Genomic DNA, 16,933 nt, shown 5'->3' on the forward strand with positions numbered 1-16,933 from the left:
GCTTCCTGTGTGAGGCAGGGGCGTACTCTGCGGATGTTGTAGAGCATGAACCTACAGGAACGGGCCACCGCCTTGATGTTAGTTGAGAACGACAGGGTGTTGTCCAGGATCACGCCAAGGTTCTTAGCGCTCTGGGAGGAGGAAACAATGGAGTTGTCAACCGTGATGGCGAGATCATGGAACGGGCAGTCCTTCCCCGGGAGGAAGAGCAGCTCCGTCTTGCCGAGGTTCAGCTTGAGGTGGTGATCCGTCATCCACACTGATATGTCTGCCAGACATGCAGAGATGCGATTCGCCACCTGGTCATCAGAAGGGGGAAAGGAGAAGATTAATTGTGTGTCGTCTGCATAGCAATGATAGGAGAGACCATGTGAGGTTATGACAGAGCCAAGTGACTTGGTGTATAGCGAGAATAGGAGAGGGCCTAGAACAGAGCCCTGGGGGACACCAGTGGTGAGAGCGCGTGGCGAGGAGACAGATTCTCGCCACGCCACCTGGTAGGAGCGACCTGTCAGGTAGGACGCAATCCAAGCGTGGGCCGCACCGGAGATGCCCAACTCGGAGAGGGTGGAGAGGAGGATCAGTTATGGAGCACAATGGGACAGAAACCAGCAAGTGACACTGAAAGGTATAAAATCAAGACTACAACAGTAATGGCACAACCACCTCACTATTTTCTCTGCAGATCTTCCAAACACAATACAAAAACACGTCTACAAAATTCCACTGCAAAGGGCTACTATTGACAAGGATGTTTTCTTTCTTTCTTTCTTTAACCTTTATTTAACTCGGCAAGTCAGTTAAGAACAAATTCTTACTTACAATGACGGCCTACCAAAAGGCAAAAGGCCTCCTGCGCGGACGGGGTCCTGGTATTAAAATTTAAATAAATAAATGCAATATCAATATAGGACAAATCCCACGTCACAACAAGATAGACAACACAACACTACATAAAGAGAGTCCTAAGACAGCAACATAACAAAGTAGCAACACATGACAACACAACATGGTAGCAGCACAAAACATGGTACAAACATTATTGGGCACAGTCAACAGCACAAAGATCAAGAATGTCACGACTCCGACCGAAGGTGGCTCCCCTTCCCGTTCGGGTGGCGCTCGGCGGTCGTCGTCGCCGACCTACTAGCTGCCACTGATTATTTCCTCCCCCTCCTTATGTGTTTATTGAGTGCACCTGTTTTGAATTGGGTATAATTAGTGAGGCTTTATTAGTCAGCTGGCCCGCCTGGTTCCTTGTGCGGGATTAATTATTGCGACCTTCTGTTTTGTGTAACTTGTGTGCACGTCTGTGGGTTACGTGTTTTCCCATTTCGTGGGTTTTGCTGGACAGTTTAAGTCCCCCTATTTGGGGCGTTTGTTTTGTTATACGCCCTGTGTTTTCGTGGGGTTGGCTTATGTTTGCCGTTTTGGTGCATTAAAGTAGCACTCCCCTGAACTCTCTGCTTCCTGCGCCTGACTTCTCACCCACTACACTCAGAACGTTACAGAATCCCGCACCCTGAGGAATGGAGTCAGCAGGAGCAACAGCCAAACCCCTCCCATCGATGGAGGAAAGGGTTCTACATCATACCACCGTTGTCCATCGGATTGGAACGGCTATGGATCAGGTGATGGAGAGAATGGACCGATGGGAGAGAAGGGGTCCCCTCTCTCCAACTTCGCCCCCCCCCCCCCCTCAGGACTCCCCATCTCCCGACTCCAGCACCCTCCGTCTTACGCTCCCGAGGGTCTATGATGGAGCGGCGGTGGGGTGCCAGGGGTTCTTACTCCAGCTGGAACTGTACCTGGCCACCGTCAGACCCACTCCCTCGGGAGCGGAGAGGGTGAGTGTCCTCATCTCCTGCCTCACGGGTCGTGCTCTGGAGTGGGCAAACGCGGTCTGGAATGGCCCAGACTCAGCGAAGGAGCACTACCCAGAGTTTTCCCGCCGCTTCCGCGCCGTGTTTGACCACCCTCCAGATGGCCGAGCGGTGGGAGAACGACTATTCCATCTCCGGCAGGAGAAGAGGAGCGCCCGGGATTACGCGTTGGCGTTCCGGACCTTGGCAGCAGGATCTGGGTGGAACGACAGGGCCCTTATCGACCACTACCGGTGTAGTCTTCCCGGGAGGACGTCCGCAGGGAGCTAGCGTGTCGGGACACCGCTCTTTTCCTGGATGAGCTGATTGACATGTCCATCCAACTGGACAATCTGCTGGCTGCCCACGGGCGTTCGGAGAGGGTCCTGTGTGTTCCAGCACCTCCACTCCCATTCCGATGGAGTTGGGAGGGACTGTGCCGAGGGGTACCGGAGGAGGAGGCTCCCTCTGCACCAGCTGTGGTCGGAGAGGACACACCACCGATCGGTGCTGGGGGGGTCCGTCTGGGAGTCGAGATGGCAGGCAGAATATTTCTTGATCACCCCAGGTGAGTCAGCACCAAACTCACCCAGAACCCCCTGTTGGTCACATGTTTGTCTTGATTTTTTTCCTTAAAATTTTCCCCTCTTCCCAGCATAGGGCGCTAGTCGATTCAGGCGCAGCTGGGAACTTTATGGATCGCGGACTCGCTATTAAATTAGGTGTTCCGCTTGTGCCGATAGATTCTCCCTTTCCCGTGCACTCCCTAGATAGCCGGCCATTAGGGTCAGGGGTGGTCAGGGAGACCATGGTTCCACTGGACATGGTAACGCAGGGGAATCATAGGGAGCGTATCAGTCTCTATATTATTGATTCGCCTGCGTTTCCAGTGGTGCTAGGGATTCCCTGGCTGGCCCGGCACAATCCTAAAATTTTGTGGAGATGGGGTTCTCCAGGGGTGGTCAGAGGAGTGTTCTGGAAGGTGTCTGGGAGTTTCCATCGGTGCCACGTCGGTGGAGAGTCCAGACCAGGGTCCCACGGTGTGCATTCCCCCCGAGTATGCCGATTTGGCAATCGCTTTCAGTAAAAAGAAGGTGACTAAATTACCACCACATCGACCGGGAAGGGATTGTGCGATAGATCTCCAGGTAAACGCTGCGCTTCCCAAGAGTCACGTGTACCCATTGTCCCAAGAGGAGACGTTAGCTATGGAGACATATATCACGGAGTCTCTGGGACAGGGGTACATTCGGTCCGCCATCTCACCCGTCTCCTCGAGTTTCTTTTTTGTGAAGAAAAAGGAGGGAGGTTTGCGTCCGTGTATTGATTATAGAGGTCTAAATGCCATCACAGTGGGGTTCAGCTACCCACTACCTCTCATTGCTACGGCAGTGGAATCATTTCAGGGAGCACAGTTCTTCACAAAATTGGATCTCAGGAGCGCGTATAGCCTGGTGCGTATTATAAGGGAGACGAGTGGAAAACCGCATTTAGTACCACATCGGGCCACTATGAGTACTGCGTCATGCCGTATGGGTTAAAGAATGCTCCAGCCGTTTTCCAATCCTTTGTAGACGAGATTCTCAGGGACCTGCACGGGCAGTGAGTGGTTGTTTATATCGATGACATTCTGATCTACTCAGCCACTCACGCCGCGCATGTGTCCCTGTTATGCATGGTGCTTGGTAGACTGCTGGAGCATGACCTATACGTTAAGGCTGAGAAGTGTGCGTTCTCCAAACGAGCCGTCTCCTTTCTGGGTTATCGTATTTCCACCTTGGGGGTGGAGATGGAGGGTGACCGCAGTAAGGCCGTGCGTAATTGGCCGACTCCGACCACGGTTAAAGAGGTGCAGCGGTTTTTGGGTTTTGCCAACTACTACCGGAGGTTTATCCGGGGTTTTGGCCAGATAGCGGCTCCAATTACCTCACTGCTGAAGGGGGGCCCGGTGCGGTTGCGGTGGTCAGCAGAGGCGGACGGAGCTTTCAACAAGTTGAAGGCGCTGTTCACGGATGCACCCGTGTTGGCACATCCGGACCCCTCTCTAGCATTCACAGTGGAGGTGGACGCATCCGAGGCTGGGGTGGGTGCCGTGCTATCACAGCGCTCGGGTACGCCACCAAAACTCCGCCCCTGCGCTTTCTTCTCGAGGAAACTCAGCCCAGCGGAGCGTAACTATGATGTGGGGGACCGGGAGTTGTTGGCGGTGGTCAGGGCTCTGAAGGTGTGGAGACACTGGCTTGAGGGGGCTAAGCACCCCTTTCTCATCTGGACCGACCACCAAAATCTGGAGTATATTCGGGCAGCTAAGAGACTGAACCCGCGTCAGGCAAGGTGGGCCATATTTTTCACCCGATTCCGGTTCACTTTATCGTATAGACCGGGCTCCCAGAACGTGAAGGCGGACGCACTGTCCCGCCTTTACGACACGGAGGATAGGTCCACCGAACCTACTCCCATCCTTCCCGCCTCCAGGCTGATAGCACCAGTGGTATGGGAGGTGGACTCGGACATCGAGTGGGCGTTACGGGCTGAACCCGCGCCTCCTCAGTGTCCGGCGGGGTGGAAGTACGTGCCGCTTGGTGTTCGGGACCAACTGATTCGGTGGGCTCACGTCCTACCCTCCTCGGGTCACCCTGGGGTGAGTAGGACAGTGGGGAGCCTTCGGGGGAGGTATTGGTGGCCTACCTTGGCTAGGGACGTTAAGGTTTATGTCTCCTCCTGTTCGGTATGCGCCCAGAGTAAGGCTCCTAGGCACCTTCCTAGAGGGAAGTTACAACGGCCATGGTCACATCTATCCGTAGATTTCCTGACCGATCTTCCCCGTCTCAGGGGAACACCACGGTTCTGGTGATTGTGGATCGGTTCCCTAAGTCCTGCCATCTCCTCCCGTTGCCCAGTATCCCTACAGCCCTACAGACTGCGGAGGCATTATTCACCCACGTCTTCCGGCACTACGGGGTGCCGGAGGACATCGTTTCTGATCGGGGCCCCCAGTTCACGTCCCGAGTATGGAGGGCGTTCATGGAGTGTCTGGGGGTCTCGGTCAGCCTGACCTGCGGTTATCACCCCGAAAGTAATGGGCAGGTGGAGAGAGTAACTCACTACGCCACTCCTCTACTAATGTGTCCCCCTTTCAGTGTGTGTTGGGGTACCAGCCGGTCCTGGCACCGTGGCATCCGAGCCAGACCGAGGCTCCTGCGGTGGAGGAATGGGTGCAGCGCTCCAAAGATACCTGGAGGGCTGTCCAGGAATCCCTTCAACAAGCTAGTGGACGGCAGAAAAGGAGTGCTGACCGCCACCGCAGTGAGGCCCCCGTGTTTGACCCGAAACCTGCCCCTCCGCTTGCCCTGCCGGAAGCTTGGGCCGCAGTGTGTAGGGCCTTTCAAAGTCCCAAAGAGAATAAACGAGGTGTGTTATCGATTACAACTCCCTTCCTATTATCGTATTAACCCCTCGTTTCATGTGTCTCTCCTCAGGCCGGTGGTAGCTGGTCCCCTACAGGACGGTGAGGTGCCGGAGGTCCCTCCCCGGCGTATACGATACGGGCCATTCTGGACTCGAAACGCCGGGTGAGGGGCCTGCAGTACCTCGTGGACTGGGAGGGGTACTGTCCGGAGGAGAGGTGCTGGGTACCGGTGGGGGACATTTTAGATCCGTCAATGTTGAGGGATTTCCATCGCCTCCATCCGGATCGCCCTGCGCTACGGGAGCCGCGCATCAAGGGGGAGGGAGGGGGGTACTGTCACGACTCCGACCGAAGGTGGCTCCCCTTCCCGTTTGGGTGGAGCTCGGCGGTCGTCGTCCTACTAGCTGCCACTGATTATTTCCTCCCCCTCCTTATGTGTTTATTGAGTGCACCTGTTTTGAGTTGGGTATAATTAGTGAGGCTTTATTAGTCAGCTGGCCCACCTGGTTCCTTGTGCGGGATTAATTATTGTGACCTTCTGTTTTGTGAAACTTGTGTGCACGTCTGTGGGTTAAGTGTTTTCCCATTTCGTGGGTTTTGCTGGACAGTTTAAGTCCCCCTGTTTGGGGTGTTTGTTTTGTTATACGCCCTGTATTTTCGTGAGGTTGGCTTATGTTCGCCGTTTTGGTGCATTAAAGTAGCACTCCCCTGAACTCTCTGCTTCCTGCGCCTGACTTCTCACCCACTACACTCAGAACGTTACAAAGAAGGTAGAGACAACAATACATCACACAAAGCAGCCACAACTGTCAGTAAGAATGTCCATGATTGAATCTTTGAATGAAGAGATTGATATAAAATTGTCCAGTTTGAGTGTTTGCTGCAGCTCGTTCCAGTCTCTAGCTGCAGGAACTGAAAAGAAGAGCGACCCAGGGATGTGTGTGCTTTAGGAACCTTTAACAGAATGTGACTGGCAGAATGGTTGTTGTATGTGGAGAATGAGGGCTGCAGTAGATATCTCAGAAGAGCGAAAAGAAGAGCGTGAGGCCTAAGAGGGTTTTTATAAATAAGCATCAACCAGTGCGTCTTGCGATGGGTATTTAGAGATGAGCAGTTTACAGAGGAGTATAGAGTGCAGTGATGTGTCATATAAGGAGTTTGTCTGCAAATCTGATGGCCAAATGGTAAAGAACGTCTAGCCACTCGACAGCACCCTTACCTGCTGATCTATAAATTATGTCTCCATAATCTAGCATGGGTAGGATCTGAATCAGGGTTAGTTTGGCAGATGGGGTGAAAGAGGAGCGATTACGATAGAGGAAACCAAGTCTAGATGTAGCTTTCGCATGCAGCTTTGATATGTGCTGAGAGAAGGACAGCGCACCATCTCGCCATACTCCCAAGTACTTGTATGAGGTGACTACCTCAAGCTCTAAACCCTCAGAGGTAGTAATACCATCTGTGGAAAAAGGGGCTAAACCACATGACCTTCTTACCAAACCACATGACCTTTGTTTTTGAGGTGTTCAGAACAAGGTTAAGTGTAGAGAAAGCTAGAGTGTAGAGAAACACCAAGAAAGCTTTGTTGTAGAGCATTTAGCACAACATCCGGGGAGGGGCCAGCTGAGGAGTATAAAACTGTATCATCTGCATATAAATGGGTGAGAGAGCTTCCTACTGCCTAAGCTATGTTGTTGATGTAAATTGAGAAGAGTGTTGGGCCTAGGATTGAGCCTTGGAGTACTCCCTCGGTGACAGGTTAGTGGCTGAGACAGCAGATTTCCTGACTTTATACACACGCACTCTTTGAGAGAGGATGATCTGTCAAAGTCAATTGGCTGGGGGAGGTTTAAAGACAGTACTTTGGTCGTGCAGAGTTGTGCTTAGATAGTAAATATATCGTTGTGTATGAGAGCAATTGAAGTGCCATTTCTCCTCAATCTCCCATACACAACCATTCATACTGTGTAAGTACTGCCTTCCTAGGACTTTTAACACCTTCTTTACCCCCCCCCAAAGCCCATTCACTTTGTTGACTGATCATTCCTCTCAAAAGCAGCTCCCATTGCCCCCTCATTGTCCCTAAACCCTACACTAGCTGGTCCCATTCAGTTGATACCTTTAACAACAAAGGCGTGTTGCCCTATGTCCCTTCCACAAAAAGTAGAAAATGCTAAGACCACAATCATGTCTTTCCAGGAGATGTGCAGTACCAGCAAATCTTCTGCAAGAGGAACAAACAGTTGGTGGTTAAGAAGCTCTACACCACTTTCAGTACAAAGAGTCTCAGCATCCTCAGCCCACCATTGCCAGTGTACCGAAGCCAGATAAAGGACTATGGATGCGTTCACACAGGCAGCCAATTCTGACATTTTTTTCACTAATTGGTCTTTTGACCAATCAGATCACTTCTGAAAAAGATATGATGTGCTTAAGACCAATTAATGGGAAAAATAGTAGAATTGGGCTGCTTGTGTAAACACAGCAAGTGTGGCTCAGCATAATACCATGAAGAACAGGGGTCTCCAACTGTGTTCCTGGAGAACTATGTCCTGTAGGTTTTCGCTCCAACCCCAGTTGTAACATCTGGTTCAGCATATCAACCAGCTAATTATTAGAATCAGGTGTGCTAGATTAGGGTTGGAGTGAAAACCTACAGGAGGGTAGCTCTCCAGGAACAGGGTTGGAGTGAAAACCTACAGGACGGTAGCTCTCCAGGAACAGGGCTAGAGTGAAAACCTACAGGACGGTAGCTCTCCAGGAACAGGGTTGGAGTGAAAACCTACAGGAAGGTAGCTCGCCAGGAACAGGGTTGGAGTGAAAACCTACAGGACGGTAGCTAGCCAGGAACAGGGTTGGAGTGAAAACCTACAGGACAGTAGCTCGCCGGGAACAGGGTTGGTGTGAAAACCTACAGGATGGTAGCTCTCCGGGAACAGGGTTGGAGTGAAAACCTACAGGACGGTAGCTCCCCAGGAACAGGGTAGGAGTGAAAACCTAAAGGACTGTAGCTCTCCATGAATAGGGTTGGAGTGAAAATCTACAGGACGGTTGCTCTCCATGAATAGGGTTGGAGTGAAAACCTACAGGACGGTAGCTCCCCAGGAACAGGGTTGGAGTGGAAACCTACAGGACGGTAGCTCGCCAGGAACAGGGTTGGAGTGAAAACCTACAGGACGGTAGCTCGCCAGGAACAGGGTTGGAGTGAAAACCTACAGGACGGAAGCTCGCCAGGAACGAACAGGGTTGCAGAGGCTTGATGTAGAACCATCATTCAAAAAATATGCATATTTTCTATCAATGTTCTTTATTTGTCTGCCCTTGTGGATTCACAGAATATACGTATATAAGCTTTACAGCACTCTGTGGCATCAAACAGATGCTAGACATTCAGATACGCAAAGAATGTTTGTTTATTTGTCTAGATCTAAAATACAGGAGTGGGTACACTATTTAATGCTAACTCAAGAGAACTGGGTATTCAACAACAATGCTATGTGGTAAAACTAACATACACATTTTTTTATGAACAGTGTAGTACAGTTCAGTGTGCCGGAGTGTGTCTCAGGTGTAGACAGACAAGTGCAGAGAACAGTAGTTACATATTGTTACACCCAGGGGTGAAAGTAGATTACATTTGTTTCCGGTATGGGACACCCAACTGTACGGATTATTCTTTTTTTAATACTACAAATATTACAGGGTAGCCTACGCTGCTGACACTGACAAACAGATCATTAAAAACAATGTTGTCTGATCCATATAATGGTCCTATGAAAAGGGGTGACACAAATACAATATGACGTCCATCTAACCTGGAGGAGGAAATTATTGCCCACAAACAAACAAAAGTGGCACTGACCCAATGATAAAGACAGTGAATATGTACACTCACTGGAGATACGGCCGATGTTCTCCCCTGGTGCCAACAAGATAGGCTGAATTAAATTACGAATTTTGATAACTAAAAGACAAAATGTAGTCTTTTCATGTCAACTCTTACAGCAATAGCCATTTGCTTTTCAAACAGTTTTCGTAATTGTATTTTTAAATATTGCGATATGCCTGGTAGGGTCTCTGCTTTTCACTGACAGTCGCAACTCAACACTCATCTTCCAAAGATATTCAAGATGGCATAGCAGTTCAGACGTCTTTTGTCCTCGTCTTGTCGTGTCCCGTATATATATATATATATTTACAACTTTTTTTCACATACCTTTTTATATATATTTTTTAATTTTCCATAAACTCATCTTCAAAACACTCTCCAGCAACCCGCCTCACCAATTTATATATATAAAAAAAGTATTATTTACCTCAAATCTGTAATCCTCCAAGAAGCTAGCAAGAAGCTAGCCAGAAGCTAGCCAGAAGCTAATCCAGAAGCTAATCAGAAGCTAATCAGAAGCTAATCAGAAGCTAATTAGCTTCTTTACTGGCTAATCGTTAGTATTCAGCTAACCACGGTTTGTGGTCATCAGCTATCCTTTAGCTCGAAAATTTATCGCCAGTTTTGTACGGTGCAGCGCGGCTCGGAACATACCGGACCAATTTTTCTCTCCATGTCCCTGGATTTCAACCGCTAACTCTGGACATTCATACCTGGATCTCACAGCTAGGTAGCTGCTATCCGTGTGACTATCGGCTTTCAACGATTCCGGAGCATACATCAATTATTCCGGAGCTAGCCAGCTGAAGAGTTCCATCAATCACTCCTGGGCTACAATAACCTATCCGGACCCGTTTTGCTGCCTACGCGGAGCCCCACCGGGCCTTCACAACTGGACTGCCGACGTTGTCTACCCGAAGGAGTTATCCGGCTGGCTCCTCCATCGCGACGTTACCTGAACGCCCATCTGTGGCCCGCTAACCGTTAGCTGTCTTACCGGCTGCTATCTGAATAGACAATCAGACAATTTATTTATTTATTTGTATTATTATTATTATTATTATTATTATTATTTTCTTCTTGGGCCTCTATAACTATATCTATTGTTTTTTTGTTGTTGTTGTGTGATATGGATTAATGCCCTCTACCACACGGAACCCCACTAATCTACTGACGGAACGCAAGAGGTGACTAATGACAGACCTCCATCCTATGCTAGCTTGCTACCAATGGCCTGGCTAGCTGTCTAAATCGCCGTGACCCCCAGCCAACCTCTCTACTCACTGGACCCTTTTGATCACTCGACTAAGCATGCCTCTCCTTAATGTCAATATGCCTTGTCCATTGCTGTTCTGGTTAGTGTTTATTGGCTTATTTCACTGTAGAGCCTCTCGTCCTGCTCACTATACCTTATCCAACTTATTAGTTCCACCACCCACACATGCAATGACATCTCCTGGTTTCAATGATGTTTCTAGAGACAATATCTCTCTCTTCATCACTCAATACCTAGGTTTACCTCCACTGTATTCACATCCTACCATACCTTTGTCTGTACATTATACCTTGATGCTATTTCATCACCCCCAGAAACCTCCCTTTACTCTCTGTTCCAGACGTTCTAGACGACCAATTTCTATTGCTTTTAGTCGTACCCTTATTTTACTCCTCCTCTGTTCCTCTGGCGACGAAGAGGTGAATCCAGGCCATGCAGTGCCTAGCTCCACTCCTATTCCCCAGGTGCTCTCTTTTGATTACTTCTGTAACCGTAATAGCATTGGTTTCATGCATGTTAACATTAGAAGCCTCCTCCCTAAGTTTGTTCTATTCACTGCTTTAGCACACTCTGCCAACCCGGATGTTCTAGCTGTGTCTGAATCCTGGCTTAGGGAGACCACCAAAAATTCTGACATTTTAATCCCAAACTACAACATTTTCAGACAAGATAGAACTGCCAAAGGGGGCGGTGTTGCAATCTACTGCAAAGATAGCCTGCAGAGTTCTGTCCTCCTATCCAGGTCTGTACCCAAACAATTTGAACTTCTACTTTTAAAAATCAACCTCTCTAAAAACAAGTCTCTCACCAATGCTACAGACCACCCTCTGCCCCCAGCTATGCTCTGGACACCATATGTGAACTGATTGCCCGCCATCTATCTTCAGAGCTCGTGCTGCTTGGCGACCTAAACTGGAACATGCTTAACACCCCAACCATCCTACAATCTAAACTTGATGCCCTCAATCTCACACAAATTATCAATGAACCTACCAGGTACCTCCCCAAAGCCTTAAACACGGGCACCCTCATAGATATCATCCAAACCAACTTGCCCTCTAAATACACCTCTGCTGTCTTCAACCAAGATCTCAGCAATCACTGCCTCATTGCCTGCATCCGTAATGGGTCAGCGGTCAAACGACCTCCACTCATCACTGTCAAACGCTCCCTGAAACACTTCAGCGAGCAGGCCTTTCTAATCGACCTGGCGGGGATCCTGGAAGGATATTGATCTCATCCCGTCAGTAGAGGATGCCTGGATATTTTTTTAAATGCCTTCCTAACCATCTTAAATAAACATGCCCCATTCAAGACATTTAGAACCAGGAACAGATATAGCCCTTGGTTCTCCCCAGACCTGACTGCACATAGCCAACACAAAAACATCCTATGGCATTCTGCATTAGCATCGAACAGCCCCCGTGATATGCAGCTGTTCAGGGAAGCTAGAAACCATTATACACAGGCAGTTAGAAAAGCTATGGCCAGCTTTTTCAAGCAGAAATTTGCTTCCTGCAACACTAACTAAAAAAAGTTCTGGGACAATGTAAAGTCCATGGAGAATAAGAACACCTCATCCCAGCTGCCCACTGCACTGAAGATAGGAAACACTGTCACCACTGATAAATCCACCATAATTGAGAATTTCAATAAGCATTTTTCTACGGCTGGCCATGCTTTCCACCTGGCTACTCCTACCCCGGTCAACAGCACTGCACCCCCCACAGCAACTCGCCCAAGCCTTTCCCATTTCTCCTTCTCCCAAATCCGTTCAGCTGATGTTCTGAAAGAGCTGCAAAATCTGGACCCCTACAAATCAGCCGGGCTAGACAATCTGGACCCTTTCTTTCTAAAATGATCAGGCGAAAATGTTGCCACCCCTATTACTAGCCTGTTCAACCTCTCTTTCGTGTCGTCTGAGATTCCCAAAGATTGGAAAGCAGCTGCGGTCATCCCCCTCTTCAAAGGGGGGGACACTCTTGACCCAAACTGCTACAGACCTATATCTATCCTACCATGCCTTTCTAAGGTCTTCGAAAGCCAAGTCAACAAACAGATTACAGACCATTTCGAATCTCACCATACCTTCTCTGCTATGCAATCTGGTTTCAGAGCTGGTCATGGGAGCACCTCAGCCACGCTCAAGGTCCTAAATGATATCTTAACCGCCATCGATAAGAAAAATTACTGTGCAGCCGTATTCATTGATCTGGCCAAGGCTTTCGACTCTGTCAATCACCACATCCTCATCGGCAGACTCGACAGCCTTGGTTTCTCAAATGATTGCCTTGCCTGGTTCACCAACTACTTCTCTGATAGAGTTCAGTGTGTCAAATCGGAGGGTCTGCTGTCCGGACCTCTGGCAATCTCTATGGGGGTGCCACAGGGTTCAATTCATGGACCGACTTCTCTTCTCTGTATACATCAATAAGGTTGCTCTTGCTGCTGGTGAGTCTCTGATCCACCTCTACACAGACGACACCATTCTGTATACTTCTGGCCCTTCTTTGGACACTGCATTAACAACCCTCCAGGCAAGCTTCAATGCCATACAACTCTCCTTCTGTGGCCTCCAATTGCTCTTAAATACAAGTAAAACTAAATGCATGCTCTTCAACCGATCGCTACCTGCACCTGCCCGCCTGTCCAACATCACTACTCTGGACGGCTCTGACTTAGAATACGTGGACAACTACAAATACTTAGGTGTCTGGTTAGACTGTAAACTCTCCTTCCAGACCCATATCAAACATCTCCAATCCAAAGTTAAATCTAGAATTGGCTTCCTATTTCGCAACAAAGCATCCTTCACTCATGCTGCCAAACATACCCTTGTAAAACTGACCATCCTTCCAATCCTTGACTTTGGCGATGTCATTTACAAAATAGCCTCCAATACCCTACTCAACAAATTGGATGCAGTCTATCACAGTGCAATCCGTTTTGTCACCAAAGCCCCATATACTACCCACCATTGCGACCCGTACGCTCTCGTTGGCTGGCCCTCGCTTCCTACTCGTCGCCAAACCCACTGGCTCCATGTCATCTACAAGACCCTGCTAGGTAAAGTCCCGCCTTATCTCAGCTCGCTGGTCACCATAGCATCTCCCACCTGTAGCACACGCTCCAGCAGGTATATCTCTCTAGTCACCCCCAAAACCAATTATTTCTTTGGCCGCCTCTCCTTCCAGTTCTCTGCTGCCAATGACTGGAATGAACTACAAAAATCTCTGAAACTGGAAACACTTATCTCCCTCACTAGCTTTAAGCACCAACTGTCAGAGCAGCTCACAGATTACTGCACCTGTACATAGCCCACCTATAATTTAGCCCAAACAACTACCTCTTTCCCTACTGTATTTAATAAATGTATTTATTTTGCACCCCATTATTTTTTATTTCTACTTTGCACATTCTTCCATTGCAAATCTACCATTCCAGTGTTTTACTTGCTATATTGTATTTACTTTGCCACCATGGCCTTTTTTTGCCTTTACCTCCCTTATCTCACCTCATTTGCTCACATCGTATATAGACTTGTTTATATTGTATTATTGACTGTATGTTTGTTTTACTCCATGTGTAACTCTGTGTCGTTGTATGTGTCGAACTGCTTTGCTTTATCTTGGCCAGGTCACAATTGTAAATGAGAACTTGTTCTCAACTTGCCTACCTGGTTAAATAAAGGTGAAATAAATAAATAAATGCAATCTATTTGGTATTTGCAGCAAGCACTGCGATATAATTTTGATTTTAATTTTATAATTCACTGCAATATAATTTTGCCAATTCAATTTACTTTCCCCTAGACTTATGGACACGTCACATGCCTTTTAATGTGGCATAAACACAACCATTCAAGATGTTTTCATCTCATTATCAGACCATCCTTTAACAAAGGCACTCCTGTAGGCTACCTACGCACAATCGTCCACTCACAAAATAATTTCAGCATACAAACCCCAACAGTGCACTAGCAATTTGATGAATGGAAAGAGACATCTGTTCCTAAACACCAACATGAATTGTAATGAAATTTTGCGATTGTCACTTGCAGCCTGAATTAATGTATCCACTGTTGTTCACAGCCTCGGTCTCGGCCACTCATCTCTGCCTTGTCGGCCACTCATCTCCGCCTTGATAAAATGGAAGTGTTCTCCTCAAACCACAACCCAATTTGGAGCATATACAACCCTGTTAATTCAAAGATGTTTCATGTGGCAGACATGCAGTAATGTTAAATAATGGTATAAAAGCCTCTAGTGTTTTGGGGCATGTTGTATTAATTGTGATAGGCTGACGTTTTACCATACCACCTTACTTTCACCCCTGGTTACATGAGGTAATGTTATTTACCCAAATATTTTTGCAGGCATCTTGTCTATTTCAAGTCTTCTCTCATTGATTGAGACATGTGGGTGTCCTCCTCAAAGTGCTTTGTGTCATGATGGCAGAGACTTAGTCTCGATCATTGAGTGAGAAGACTCGAAATACACATGATGGTGGCGGCGCACATATTGTTGGATTACTTATGGAGCAAAACCATTTTTGTTTTAATAACGGAGCAATTCAAACTGACGCCCTGCAACTGGACACAGACATTTTATGAGACTCCTGTTTCCCTGAATTAAGACAAAGACGACATCAGTAAGGTTGGTTGAAAATTCTCTGTGCTACACCAAACAGTACCTATCTTGTAAATCCCAGTAATGGATACCAAAAATCTTTGGTTAAATCTGGTGTAAGAATCTTTAACTACGATAACTGGTGATCAGCAGATGATGGAAGAGGTCATAATGAAATTGTCATTCGAAAAAAACACAGTAAGTTCAGGGAATACTTCTAAAACTGTGGGAGGAGTGTTATGGTAGTGCTGCCATTCAGCTTCTCATGTGTAATCTGCTTGAGTGGGATACATTTCATGGGATACAGTCCTGCTACAATGACACACAGGCAAAGGAATTCTGTTTCTGTATCTAGAATCTAATGCAGGAAGAAGCCCAGGCACCACATGATATTGCCTTAAAGACAAAAAACTAAATAAATTATACTCTATTCTACAGTGTAACATCAACATTAGGGTAAACTAGTTGAACATGCATACATCTGCACAGGCACTGTTACGCGGAGTGGAACAGGGGAACCCAAGAGCAGACTCAGACGAGGAGACTGGGATGAAGTAAACAAGGTATTCATTGAAACACAGGGGGGAGATGGAGTGCAGGTTAGGGGAAGTTTGGGCAACTTGCTGGAAACCAGGTGCGGAGGCTGAGGCTGGAGCGAGAGGGGTTGAGACAGGGTAAGCAGGTCCGGAGGGGAATCCAAGGGAGTAGTAGAGTGGGGAATCCAGGACAGAGTAGCAAGATGATGAGACAGGGACCAGAGGTAGACCGGGAAGTACTGTAGCGGAGAGGAAAACAGCGTCAGACAAGAAAAACAGGCACAACAGGATAACAGGATCTGAATAGTAACAAACGGCTAGAACCTTAGACTGACTGACAAAACAACTGTAAATTTCAGTGTTCCTTAAGGTTCCGTTTTAGGACCACTATTGTTTTCACTATATATTTTACCTCTTCGGGATGTCATTCGAAAACATAATGTTAACTTTCACTGCTATGCGGATGACACACAGCTGTACATTTCAATGAAACATGGTGAAGCCCCAAAATTGCCCTCGCTAGAAGCATGTGTTTCAGACATAAGGAAGTGGATGGCTGGAAACGTTCTACTTTTAAACTCGGACAAAACAGAGATGCTTGTTCTAGGTCCCAAGAAACAAAGAGATCTTCTATTGAATCTGACAATTAATCTTAATGGTTGTACAGTCGTCTCAAATAAAACTGTGAAGGACCTCGGTGTTAGTCTGGACCCTGATCTCTCTTTTGAAGAACATATCAAGACCATTTCAAGGACAGCTTTTTTCCATCTACGTAACATTGCAAAAATCAGAAACTTTCTGTCCAAAAATGATGCAGAAAAATTCATCCATGCTTTTGTCACTTCTAGGTTAGACTACTGCAATGCTCTACATTCCGGCTACCCGGATAAAGCACTAAATAAGCTTCAGTTAGTGCTAAATACGGCTGCTAGAATCCTGACTAGAACCAAAACATTTGATCATATTACTCCAGTGCTAGCCTCCCTACACTGGCTTCCTGTCAAGGCAAGGGCTGATTTCAAGGTTTTACTGCTAACCTACAAAGCATTACATGGGCTTGCTCCTACCCATCTCTCTGATTTGGTCCTGCCGTACATACCTATACGTACGCTTCGGTCACAAGACGCAGGCCTCCTAATTGTCCCTAGAATTTCTAAACAGCTGGAGGCAGGGCTTTCTCCTATAGAGCTCCATTTTTATGGAATGGTCTGCCTACCCATGTAAGAGACGCAAACCCGGTCTCAACCTTTAAGTCTTTACTGAAGACTCATCTCTTCAGTGGGTTATATGATTGAGTGTAGTCTGGCCCAGGAGTGAGAAGGTGAACGGAAAG

Source organism: Oncorhynchus masou, chromosome 19 (genome assembly GCF_036934945.1).
Source record: "Oncorhynchus masou masou isolate Uvic2021 chromosome 19, UVic_Omas_1.1, whole genome shotgun sequence".
NCBI lineage: Eukaryota > Metazoa > Chordata > Actinopteri > Salmoniformes > Salmonidae > Oncorhynchus > Oncorhynchus masou.